We start from the raw sequence: 13014 nt of genomic DNA, 5'->3' as shown, positions 1-13014 counted from the left end.
TATCCAGTTCTCTCAGCACCATTCATTGAATAAGGATTTTTTTCCCCCAGTGTATGTTTTTGTTTGGTTTATCAAAGATCAGGTGGCTGCAAGAGATTAATTTAATGTCAGGATTTTCTATTCAGTTCCAAATGTCTATGTCTCTATTTTTCTGCCAATATCTGCTGTTTTGATCACTATGGACATGTAATATAGCCAAAAGTCTGCTTGGGTAATACTCTCAGCTTTGTTTTTATTACTATTACATTTAATTGTAATAGTAATAAAAATTGTAATACAATTACAATCAGAATTGTTTTGGCTATACAGGGTTTCTTCTGGTTGCATACAAAATGAAGAATTATTTTTTTCAAAACTTGAAAGTATGATAATGGTATTTTAATGGAGATTGCATTGAATCTGTAGAGTGCTTTGGGTAGTATAGACATTTTACCAATGTTGATTCTTCCCGGACATGAGCACAGTATTTTCTTCAATTGTTAACATCTTCTGCCATTTCTTTTTCTAGGGTTTTGTAATTTTCTTAGTAGAAGTCTTTCACAACTTTTACTATGTGTATATATATATATATATATATATATATATATATATATATATATATATATATATATTCCTAGATATTTCATTCTGTGTGAAGCTACTGTGAAGAAAATTGTGTCCTTGATTAGTTTCTCGTCTTGGCTATTATTAGCATATACAAGGGCTAATGATTTATGGACATTGATTTTATATTCTGAGGCATCACTGTATTTTTGATCACTTCCAGGAGTCCTGTGGTTGAGTCTTTGGGGTTCTCAAAGTATGAGATCATGTCGTCAGCAAAGAGAGAGAGTTTGACCTCCTCTGCCCCCATTTGGCTGCCCTTTATTTCCTTATCTTGCCTGATTGTATTGGCTAGAACTTCCAGCACTATGGTGAATAGTAGTGGTGATAGGGGATGTCCTTGTCTGCTTTCAGTTCTAAATAGAACAGCTTTAAGTTTTACTCCATTCAGAGTGATATTAGCTGTGAGTTTGTCGTAGATGGCTTCAATCAGAATAAGAAATGTGACACCTGTGCCTATATTCTTACGTGTTCTGATTAGAAAAGGATGCTAAACTTTATCACATGTTTTTTTCTACATCTATTGAGAGGATCATATAGTCTTTGTTTTTGCTTCTTTTAATATGGTGAATTACATTTACTTACTTGCTTGTTAAACAAGCCCTGCATCCCTGGGATGAAATCTACCTGATTGTGATGAATCTTTTTTTAAATGTGTAGCTGTAATCTATTGGCTAGAATTTTTCTGAGAATTTTTACATCAATATTTATTAGTGAAATAGGTCTGAAATTCTCCTTTTTAGTTGCATCTTTTCCTGGTTTTGGTATCAGGGTGATGTCTGCAACATAGAACATGTTGGGCAAAATTCCTTCCTTCTCAATTTTTTTGGAATAATTTCTACAGTATGGGTATAAGTTCTTCTTTGAAGATTTGATAGCATTCTGGTGTGATGCCATCTGGACCAGAGCATTTTTTTAATTGGGAGATTTTTTTACTTTGTTTCTTCAATGTCAGTGCTTGAAATTGATCTGTTCAAGAGATCCATTTCTTCTTGATTAAGTCTAGGGAGAGAGTTTGATTGCAGGTATTAATTCTTTTCCTCCACATTGTCAAATTTCTGGACATAGTGTTTCTTGAGGACTCAGAGATGATGTCTTGTATCTCTGTGGCATCTGTTGTTATTTATTTCCCCTTTAATGTTTCTGATTAAAGTTATTAGAGATATTACATTTCCATTGCTAATTAATCTAGCCAAAGGTTTATTGATTTTATTTATTTATTCAAAAGAACAATTTTTTGTTTCATTCATTTTCTGAATTATTCTTTAGTTTTTTTATTTCATTAATCTCTGGTTTAATTTCGCTATTTCTTTTCTTCTGCTTGGTTTGGGATTAGATTGTTCTTTCTTTTTCCAATTCCATAAGATGGTTCATGAATTTGTTGATGCATTTTTGTGTTGTATCTTTGTGGGGGTTTTTGTTTGTTTTCCTTTTATTCTTTTTATTTTTTTTAATGTTGGAGATTCATTGAGGGTACAAAGATCCAGGTTACACTAATTGCATTTGTCAAGCAAAGTCCCTCTTATAAATGTGTTCCTCCCCCAAGAGGTATGCCAAACACTGTGACTCTCCAGCCCCCTCCCTCCTTCCCTCTCACCAATCCCCCATCCCCCACCATGCCCTAGATCATCAATTGTACTCACATCAAAATTTAGTACATAGGATTCTTGCTTCTCCATTCATGTGATGCTCTACTATGAAAAATGTGTTCCAGTTCCATCCAAGTTAGTACAAAAGATGCATAGTCTCCATCTTTTTTAGAGGATGAATAATATTCCATGGTATACATATACCACAGCTTATTAATGTATTCCTGGGTTGGTGGGAATTTAGGCTGTTTCCACATTTTGGCAATTGTAAATTGAGCTGCGATAAACAGTCTAGTGAAAGTGTCCTTATGGTAAACGTTTTTTTTTTTTTAATTCTCGGTAGATTCCCAGTAATGGGATTGCAGCATCAAATGGGTGTTCTAATTTGAGTTCTTTGGGGGTTCTCCATACTCCCTTCCAAAAAGTTGTATTACTTTACAGTCCCACCAGCAATGTAAAAGTGTTCCCCTCTCTCCACATCTGTGCCAGCATCTGCAGCTTCGAGACTTTGTGATGTGGGCCATTCTCACAGTGGTTAGATTATATCTCAGGATGGTTTTGATTTGATTTCTCTAATAATTAGGAATGATAAGCATTTTTTTTTCACTTGTTTGTTAGCCTTTCATCTGTCTTCCTTAGAGAAGGTTCTGTTCATCTCTCTTGCCCAGTGATATATGGGATTGTTGGCTCTTTTTATGTTCATTAATTTGAATTCTCTGTAGATGCTAGTTATCAAGATTTTGTCTGAATCAAAATATGCAAATATCCTTTCCCAGTGTGTAGGTTGTCTGTTTTCTTTGGTTATTGTTGACTTAGCTATGCAGAGGCTTTTCAGTGTAATTAAGTCCCGTTTCTTTATTTTTGTTGTTGTTGCAATTGTCACTGAAATGTTCTTAAGTCTTTCCCCAGGCTGATACCTTCAAATGTTTTTCGCTCACTTCCTTCAAGGATTTTTATTGTTGCATGCCTTAGATTTAGATCTTTCATTTATCTTGAATCAATTTTAGTGAGTGGTGAAAGGTGTGGGTCCAGTTTCAGTCTTTTACATGTTATTATCCAGTTCTCCCAGCACCATTTACTGAATAGCAATTATTTTCCCCAGTGTATGTTCTTGTTTGGTTTATCAAAGATAAGGTGGCTGTAAGATTTTAGCTTCATCTCACGATTTTCTATTTTGTTTCAGGTGTCCATGTCTCTATTTTTGTGCTAATACAATGCTGTTTTGATCACTATGACCTTATATTGCAGCTTAATGTGTGGTAGGTTGATGCCCCTGGCTTTGTTTTTATTACTAAGAATTGCCTTAGCTTTATGGGGTTTTCTCTGGTTCCATACAAAATGTGTCTTTGTGTTTTCTGAATGTAGGTATCTAATGCAATAAATTTTCCTCTTATGACTGCTTCTGCTGTATTTTTGTAAATCCCACAGATTTTTGTAACTTGTGTCTTCATTGTTGTTATGTTTGAAGAATTTAACTATTGCCTCTTTTATCTTTTCCTGAACCCAACTATTATTCAGCATAAGTTTGTTTAATTTCCATGTCTTTGTGTGGGGATGACTTTTTTTGTTGGAGTTGAGTTCTAACTTTACTGCCTTGTGGTCTGAGAAGATATAAGGTAAAATTTCTATTTTTTCAATTTTGCTGATGTTTAATTTGTATCCTAGGATGTGGTTGATTTTGGAGTATGTACCATGGGCTGATGAGAAAAATATATACTCCTTAGTTTTTGGATGGTGTGTTCTGTATGTGTCTATTAATCCCATAAGTTTGTTGCATCCTTGTCTGGTTTCTTTTTAGAGGATCTGTCCAGTTATGTCAGAGGGGTGTTAAAATCCCTGACTACTATGGTGTTATGGGATATCATATTGCTCAGACGCTATAAGGTATATTTGATAAATCTGGGAGTATTTAAGTTGGGTGCATAAATATTTAAAATTGAAATATCTTCTTGTTGTATTGTTCCTTTGACGAGTATAAAGTTCCCATCTTTGTCTTTCTTAACCTTAGTTGCTTTGAATCCACTTGTATCTGAGAATAATATTACAACCCTTCCTTTCTTCTGATTTCCGTTTGCTTGAAATACTGTTTTCCATACCTTAACCCTGAGTCTTGAATTGTCTTTCAAGGCTAGGTGCATTTTCTAGAGACAGCATATGGATCGATTGTGCTTTTTTTATCCAGTCAGAGAGCCTGTGCCTCCTCAGTGGGGAATTCCATTGATTAACATTTATTGATGGAATAGATAAGTATGATGGAATTCTATTCATCTTATTTTTTTGAAGGTCCGTTATGTAGTTGTATCCTATGTGCTATTGTGGAAGCTATGTTTTGACTTTTAGCTTCTGGGTATTTACTTTGCTCATCCTTTATCTTTTGTTCTTAGTTAATCTAGAAAGAAGTCTGTCGTCTTTGTTTGTATTTTCAAAGAACCAACTTTTCTTTTCATAAGTCCTTTGCACTTTTCCCTCTAAGTCATTTAGTTCTGATCTGACCTTTTTTCTTTCCTTTCTTCTGCTGACTTTTGGTTTGGTTTGTTTTTCTGTTTCTAGTTCCTTGAGATGTGAAATTAAGTTGTTAATTTATGATACTTCTGTCTTTCTGTTGAAGTCATTTAAAGCTAAAAATCTTCTGCTACTGCTGTGTCCCTTGGACTTGATAGCTTCTATCCACTTTGTCATTCATTTCAAAAAGTTTTTTTTTTATTTCCATCATAATTTCATTTGTGACCCAATAATCATCCAGAAGAAAGTTCATATTGTTTAGGTTTCAGTGTTTTTCTTGTATCTGATTTCTAGTTATATTCTGCCATGGTCTGAGATGGTATATGGCAGTGTTTTTCAACATTTTCTATATGAAGGCACACTTGAACTATAGTTAAACTTCTGCGGCATACTTAAACTAGGTTGATCAAAAAAAGAGGAAAAAAAACGAATATACTTAGTGTGCTTTAAATTTCTTTTAAAAATAATTTAATTAATGATCTTTAAAATTTTTTTGGCATACCTAAGATCCTCTCATGGCATGTAACTGTGCCATGGCATACAGGTTGAAAATCAGCGATATATGAAATGATTTAATTTTTGGAATTTTTTGAGAACTGTTTTGTAGCCTAAGATATGGTCAGTATTAGAGAATGCCCCATGTCCTTCTGAGAAAAAATGTGTATTCTGTAGTTTTGGGGTAAAATGTTCCGTAATTTTCTGTTAGGATTATTTGATTTAAAGTTTGGCTTAAGTTAATTAATTAATTAATTTATTTTTTACTAATTTTCTGCTTCAATGTTTTGTGAAGCTCTGATAGTGGGGTGTTGAAGTTCCCGGCTATTACAATAGTGCTAGTCATTTGTTTTACTTGGCTCTAATATAATTTGTTTTATGTATCTGGGAGTCTCTGTGTTGGGCACATATATATTTAGTGTTGTTACATCTTATTGTTTAATTTCTCTCTTTACTATTATCTAGTGACACAATTTGTGTTTTTTTTTTTTTACCTTTGTTGGCTTAATGTCAATTTTATCTGATATGAGAATGACTGTACCTTCTCCCTTCTGATATTCATTTATGTGGAATATTTATTTCCATCCCTTCACATTGATTCTGTGCGCATTCTTGTGACTTTTATCTGTTTTCTGAAGACAGTCGATATTTGTATTGTATTTTATCATCGCTTCATCCAGCTTTTGTCTATTGAATAGAACATTCAGTCTGTTAACATTAATTGATAACACTGATATATGGGATGTTGGTCTCCTCGTGTCACACAGTTCTTTACTGCTTTGTTTTACCTCTTGTTCTAGTACTTTTAAGAGTTCTGAGTGTTGGAGTTTATTAGATGAATGTATGCTTGTGGGTATCTGTTGTGCCTATTTGTGTATAGTACTGTTTCAGTTATTTCATGCACGATATGTCTAGTTATGGCAAATTCCTGCAGTGTATCCTTATCTGAAAAAAAGACTTAATTGCTCAGTGTATTGTGAAACTATGTTTATTAGAATATAAAATTCTAGGGTGGCAGTTGTTTTGTTGCAGTTGAAGATGGAGCCCCAATACCTTTTGGCTTGTCTGAAGTTAATCTGATGGGTTTTCTTTTATAGGTTGTTTGATGTTTTTATATTGCTACTTGTAGAATTATTTCTCTTATTTTGACTTTGGACACATTAATTGCTATGTGTCTTAAGGAAGATCTATTTGCTATGAATTTTTCAGGTGTTCACTGTTCATTTGGATCTGTATATCTGAATTTCTGGTGATACCAAGGATATTTTTTACCATTATTTCTTCTAATAGGTTTCTTATGTTTTTAGTTCTTTCTTCTTTTCCCTCAGGGATACCTAAAATTCAAATGTTACTTCACTCCACATTGTCCCAGATCTCTTTCAGTGATTGATTGAACTGTTTCATACTATTCTCTGCCATTTGAAGGACTGGGTCATCTTTTTAAAAAATTCTGTATCAAATAATAACTGTGTATATTAATGCATTTATGAGGTACAGTGTGCTGACTTGATATGCAATGTGAAATGCTTACATCTAACTGACAAACATAACCATCTCCTTGTTTATTTATTTGTTGTGGAAAAAACGGTTATACTCTATTCTTAATAGTATACAAATATATCATTTAATTATGCACATTAGGTTGGATCCCCTCCAAAAACCTCCCTCCTCATGACCTCCTTCTCTTTCCTCCTTTCTGAACTATAGTTATGTCTTACCGTTACCATAAATATGTAGGGGATTATATACTGATTTCATAGTATTATTGAATACATTGGATACTTTTTTTCAATTCTTGAAATATTTTACTAAGAATAATATGTTCCAACTCCATCCAGGTAAACATAAAAGATGTGAAGTTTCCATCTTTTTTATGTCTTCATGGTATTCCATGGTGTACATATACCACAATTTGTTAATCCATTCATAGGTCTGTGGGCACTTGGGTTGCTTCCATGACTTGAACATTACAAATTGGGCTGCAATAAACATTCTGGTGCAAATGTCTTTGTTGTAAGATGATTTTTGATCATCTGAGTAAATACCCAGTAGAAAGATCAAACAGGAGGTCCACTTTTAGTTCCTTGAGTATTCTCTAAACTTCTTTGCAAAAAGTCCATATTAGCTTACATTCCCATCAGAAGTGGAGACGTATACATTTCTCTGTATACAATGTATACAATTCTCTCCACATCCATGCTAACATCTATAGTTTTGGGATTTTGTGATGTGGGCTAATCTTACTGAATTTAGATAATATCTCAAAGTGGGTTTGATTTGCATTTCTCTGATGATTAAAGATGGTGATCATTTTTTCATGAGTTTTTCAGCCATGCACCTATCTTCTTCCAAGAAGTTTCTGTTCAACTCTCTTGCCCACATAGAAATGTTTTTTTTTTCTTATTGATTAGTTTGAGCTCTCTGTGGATTCTAGTTATCAGACCTTTGTCAGAAGCATAACCTGCAAATATCCTTTCCCATTCGGAAGTTTGTCTGTTTGCTTTATTTACTTTGCTTTTGGCTGTGAAGAAGCTTCTCAGTTTGATCAGATCCCAGTAATATACTTTTGGTGTTGCTTCAATTTCGGGTGGGGGGTCTTCCTCATAAAAAATTCCCCCAGGCCAATTTGTTGAAGTATTTTCCCTGCACTACCTTCTAATATTTTTATAGTTTCGTGTCATAAGTTTAAATATTTTATCCAGTGAGGATCAATCTTTGTTAATTGTGAGAGATATGGTCCAGTTTAATTCTTATATAGGTTGCCAGCCAGTTCACCCAGCACCATTTGTTAAATAAGAAATCTTTCCCCCATTGAATGTTTTTGATAGGTTTATCAAATATCAAATGACTATAAGTATCTGGGCTCATCTCTTGGTTCTCCATTCTGTTCCATACATCTACCTCTCCATTTTTGTGCCAGTACCATGCTGTTTTGATCACTATGGATTCATAGTATAGCATGAAGTCTGGTAACATGATACCTCCTGATCTGTTTTTATTTCTGAGTAGTGTATTTGCTATTTGAGTTTTTTTTTTCTGATTCCATATAAAATGAAGCACTATTTTCTCAAGCTCTTCAAAGTATGAAGATGGTGCCTTAATAGGGATTGCATTAAATCTGTAGACTGCTTTGGGTAGTATAGACATTTTAACAATGTTGATTCTTCCCAACCATGAGCATGGTATATTCTTCAATTTGTTAACATCTTCAGCTATTTCATTTCTCAGAGTTTAATAGTTCTCTTTATAGATATATTTCATGTCATTTATTAGATAAATGACATGAATTTCATATATTTGACATATATTTCATCTTTTTTGACACTACCATAAAAGAATAGAGCCCTTGACTATTTTTTCAGCTTAACTATTGTTGGCATACACAAAAGCTTCTGATTTGTAAGTATTGATCTTGTATTCTGAGATGCTGCTGTAATCCTTAATAACCTCTAAGAGTTTTGTAGTTGGGTCCCTGGGGTATTCCATGTATAAGATCATATCTTCTGCAAAAAGTAAGAGTTTGATCTCCTCTGACCCCATTTGAATACCCTTGATCCCCTTCTCTTGAATGATTGCAATGGCTAGAACTTCCATTACTATCTTGAATAGCAGTGGAGACAATGGACAACCTTGCCCAGATATGAGTGGAAATGTTTTCAATTTTATTCCATTTGCTATGATTTTGGCTGTGGGTTTGCTGTATATGGCCTCTATTGGTTTCAGAAATGACCCTTCTAAGCCTATTTTCTTGTGAGTTATGATAATAAAGAGGTGCTGGATATTATCAAAAGATTTTCTGCATCAATTGAGAGAATCATGTGGTTTTTGCTTTTTTATTTTATTTATGTGATATATTATATTCATAGATTTACTTATGTCGAACCAGCCTTGTAACCATAGGATAAAAACAACTTGATCATGGTGTATATTTTTTCTTATGTGTTGCTGAATTCTGTTATCTAGGATCTTATTGAATATTTTTGCAACAATATTCATTAATGATATTGGTCCATAGTTTGCTTTTTTGTTGGGTCTTTTCCCGGATTGGTGATCAGGGTGATATTTGTTTCATAGAATGTATGGGGGCATATTCCCTCATTTTCTATGTTTTGGAAAAGATTATGTAATAAAGGTACTAGTTCCTCTTTGAAGGTGTGATAGAACTCTTTTTTTTTTCTTTTATTAAATCATAAACACATAGATTACGTATACATTAATGCATCTATGGGGTACAATGTGCTGATTTCATATAGAATTAGGAATGCTTACATCACGCTGGTTAGTATATACCTCATCTTGTTTACTTAAATATTGTGTTAAGACATTTATACTCTACATGTAATAGATCTGACATACCCTTGCATTACTCACCATAGCTGTGATCCCACCATTCACTTTCCCTTGATCTGACCTCCTGCCTTTCCTCCCATTCCCCCTCCTCCCTCCTTCATCCTGGTCCATAGTTGTGATCTATTCTTCATATGAAAGTGTAAGTCATTGTAAATTGGTTTCATAATAGTATTGAGTACATTGGATATTATTTCTTCCATTCTTGAGATACTTTTCTAAGTAGGATATGTTCCAGCTCCATCCATGTAAATGTAAAAGAAGTAAAGTCTCCATATTTTTTAAGGCTGCATAATATTCCATGATATACATATACCACAATTTATTAATTCATTCATGGGTCTATGAGCACTTGGGCTTCTTCCATAACTTGGCTATTATGAATTGACCTGCAATGAATAATCTGGTGCAAATATCTTTGTTATAAAGTGATTTTTGATCTTTTGGATATACACCTAGTAGAGGAATTGCAGGATCAAATGGCAGATCTACTTTTATATCCCTGAGTATTCTCCATACTTCTTTCCAAAAGGGACGTATTACCTTGCACTCCCAGAAGCAGTGCAGAAGTGTTCCCTTTTCTCCACATCCGCGCCAGCATCAGTAGTTTTAGGATTTTGTTATGTGAGCCACTCTTACTGGAGTTAGATGATATCTCAAAGTAGTTTTGATTTCCATTTATCTTTAAAGATGACGAGCATTTTTTTCATGTCTCTGTAGTCCATGCACCTATCTTCTTCAGAGAAGCTTCTATGCAAGTCTCTTGCACACAATGAAGTGGGATTACTTGTTCTTTTCTTATAATAAGTTTGAGTTTTCTGTGGATTCTGGTTATCAAACCTTTGTCAGAAGCATAACCTTGAAATATCCTTTTCCATTCTGAGGGTTGTCTGCTTGCTTTACTTAAACTGTGTTCTTTGTTGTTCAGAAGTTTTTAGTTTGATAAGAACCAAGTAATCTATTTTTGGTGTTGTTTCAGTTGCCCAGGGTGTCCTACTCGTAAAGTATTCTCCAAGGCCAATTTATTCCAGTGTTTCTCCTGTACTTTCTCTAAGAATCTTTATAGTTTCATGTCTTAAGTTTAAATGTTTTATCCAGTGAGAGTCATTTTTTTTTTAATGGTGAAAGGTCTGGGTCCAGTTTCAGTCTTCTGCAAGTCACCAGCCACTTCTCCGAGCACCATTGGTTAAATAGGGAATCTTTCCCCCAATTTATATCTTTAATGGGCTTATCAAAGATCAAATGATGATAAGTGTCTGGGTTCATCTCTTGGTTCTCAATGCTATTCCATACATCTACCTCTCTATTTTTGAGCCAGTACCATGCTATTTTGATAACTATAGACTTACAGTATACTTTGAAGTCTGGTAGCATAATTCTCCATGTTTTGTTTTTATTTCTGAGTAATGTCTTGACTAATCAATGTTTTTTATGGTTCTGTATAAAACAAAGTACTATTTTTTCCAGACCATTAAAATATGATGGTGATGCTTTGATAGGAATTGCATTAAATTTATAAATTGCTTTGGGTAATATGGACATTTTAACAATGTTGATTCTTCTCAGCCATGAGCATGGTATGTTTTTCTATTTGTTAACATCTTCAGCTATTTCTTTTCTCATAATTTCATAATTTTCATTATAGAGATCTTTCACATCCTATGTTAGGTAAATTCCCAAATATTTCATCTTCTTTAGCACAACTGTAAAGGGAATAGAATCCTTGAAGTTTTTTTGGCTTGACTATTATTGGTATATATAAAAGCTAAGGACTTGTGAGTATTGATTTTGTCTCCTGAGATGCTACTATATTCTTTAATCACTTCTAAGAGTTTTGTGGTTGAGTCCCTGCATTTTCTAGGTATAAAATCAAGTCATCTGTGAAGAGTGAAAGTTTGATCTCCTCTAATCCAATTTATATACTCTTGATTGCCATCTCTTTCCTGATTATAATGACTAAGACTTACATTACAATGTTAAAAAGCAGTGGAGGCAATGGGCAATCTTGCCTGGTTCCTGATCTGAGTGGAAATGTTTTCAATTTTACTCCATTCAATATGATATTGGCTATGGGTTTGCTGTAGATGGCCTCTATAAGTTTAAGAAAAGTCCCTTCTATACCTATTTTCTTAAGTGTTATGATCATGAAAGGATGCTGGATATTGTCAAAAGCTTTTTCTGCATCGATTGAGAGAATTATATGGTCTTTGTTTTTTAGTTTGTTTATGAGATGTATTATATTTATAGATTTATGTATACTGAACCAACCTTGACACCCTGGGATAAAACCCACTTGGTTTTGGTGTATAATTTGTTTAATATGTTGCTGTATTCTATTTGCTAGGATCTTATTGAATAATTTTGCATCAATGTTCATTAAAGTTATTGGTCTATAGTTTTCTTTTCTTGTTGTGTCTTTTCCTGGTTTGGGGATCAGGGTGATATTTGCTTCATAGAACGTGTTGTGAAGTATTCCTTCTTTTTTGACGTTTTGGAAAAGGTTAGGTAATATGAGTACAAGTTCCTCTTTAAAGGTTTGGTAGAATTCTGATGTGAAACCATCTTGTCCTTGACTCTTCTTTTCTTGGAGATTATGTATAGTTGATTCTATTACAGTACTTGATACAGGTCTGTTCAGCATTTCCAATTCTTTCTGATTAAGTCTAGGAAATTGGCGTGCTACTAAGTATTGGTCAATTTCTTTCAGATTTTCATATTTATGAGAATAAAGTTTTTTTGTAGTATTCATTAAGGATTCTGAATTTCTGAAGTGTTTGTTGTTGTATCCCCTTTGTCATTACTGATTGATGATACTATGGACTTTAATTTTCTATTTTTGGTTAGGTTGACCAAAGATTTATCAATTTTGTTGAATTTTTCAAAAAACCAACTTTTTGATTCATTGGTCTTTTGAATAGTTCTTTTGTTTCCGATTTCATTTAATTCTGATCTAATTTTAGTTATTTCTATTCTTCTTTTTGGTTTGTGGTTGTAATGTTCTTCCTTTTCCAGTTGTTTAAGATGTACGATTAAATTATTGACTTCTTCTATTTCTGTTCTCTTGAGGAAGTCTTGCAACACTATAAATTTCCCTCTTAGGACTGCCTTTGCATTATCCCACAAGTTCTGCTAATTTGTGTCTTCATTATTGTTTTATTCCAAAAATTTGACAATTTCCTTTTTAATTTTATCTGTTACCTAACTATCATTCAGCATAACATTATTTTAGTTTCCATGTCTTTGTATGAGTATGCAGATACCTGCTATTGCTGAGTTCAACTTTCATTGTGTGATGATCCAAGTAAATACAAAAAATAATTTCTATACTTTTAAATTTGCTGAGGATAGACTTGTGACCTAAGATGTGATCAATTTTGGAGGATGTTCCATGGGCTTATGAGAAGAATGTGTGTTCAGTTTTGTCAGAATGAAATGTTCTGTAGATGTCTGTTAAATTCAATTATTCTATGGTGAAGTT

This window comes from Nycticebus coucang, chromosome X (genome assembly GCF_027406575.1).
Source record: "Nycticebus coucang isolate mNycCou1 chromosome X, mNycCou1.pri, whole genome shotgun sequence".
NCBI classification, from domain to species: Eukaryota; Metazoa; Chordata; class Mammalia; order Primates; family Lorisidae; genus Nycticebus; species Nycticebus coucang.
This window is presented reverse-complemented; position numbering follows the sequence as displayed.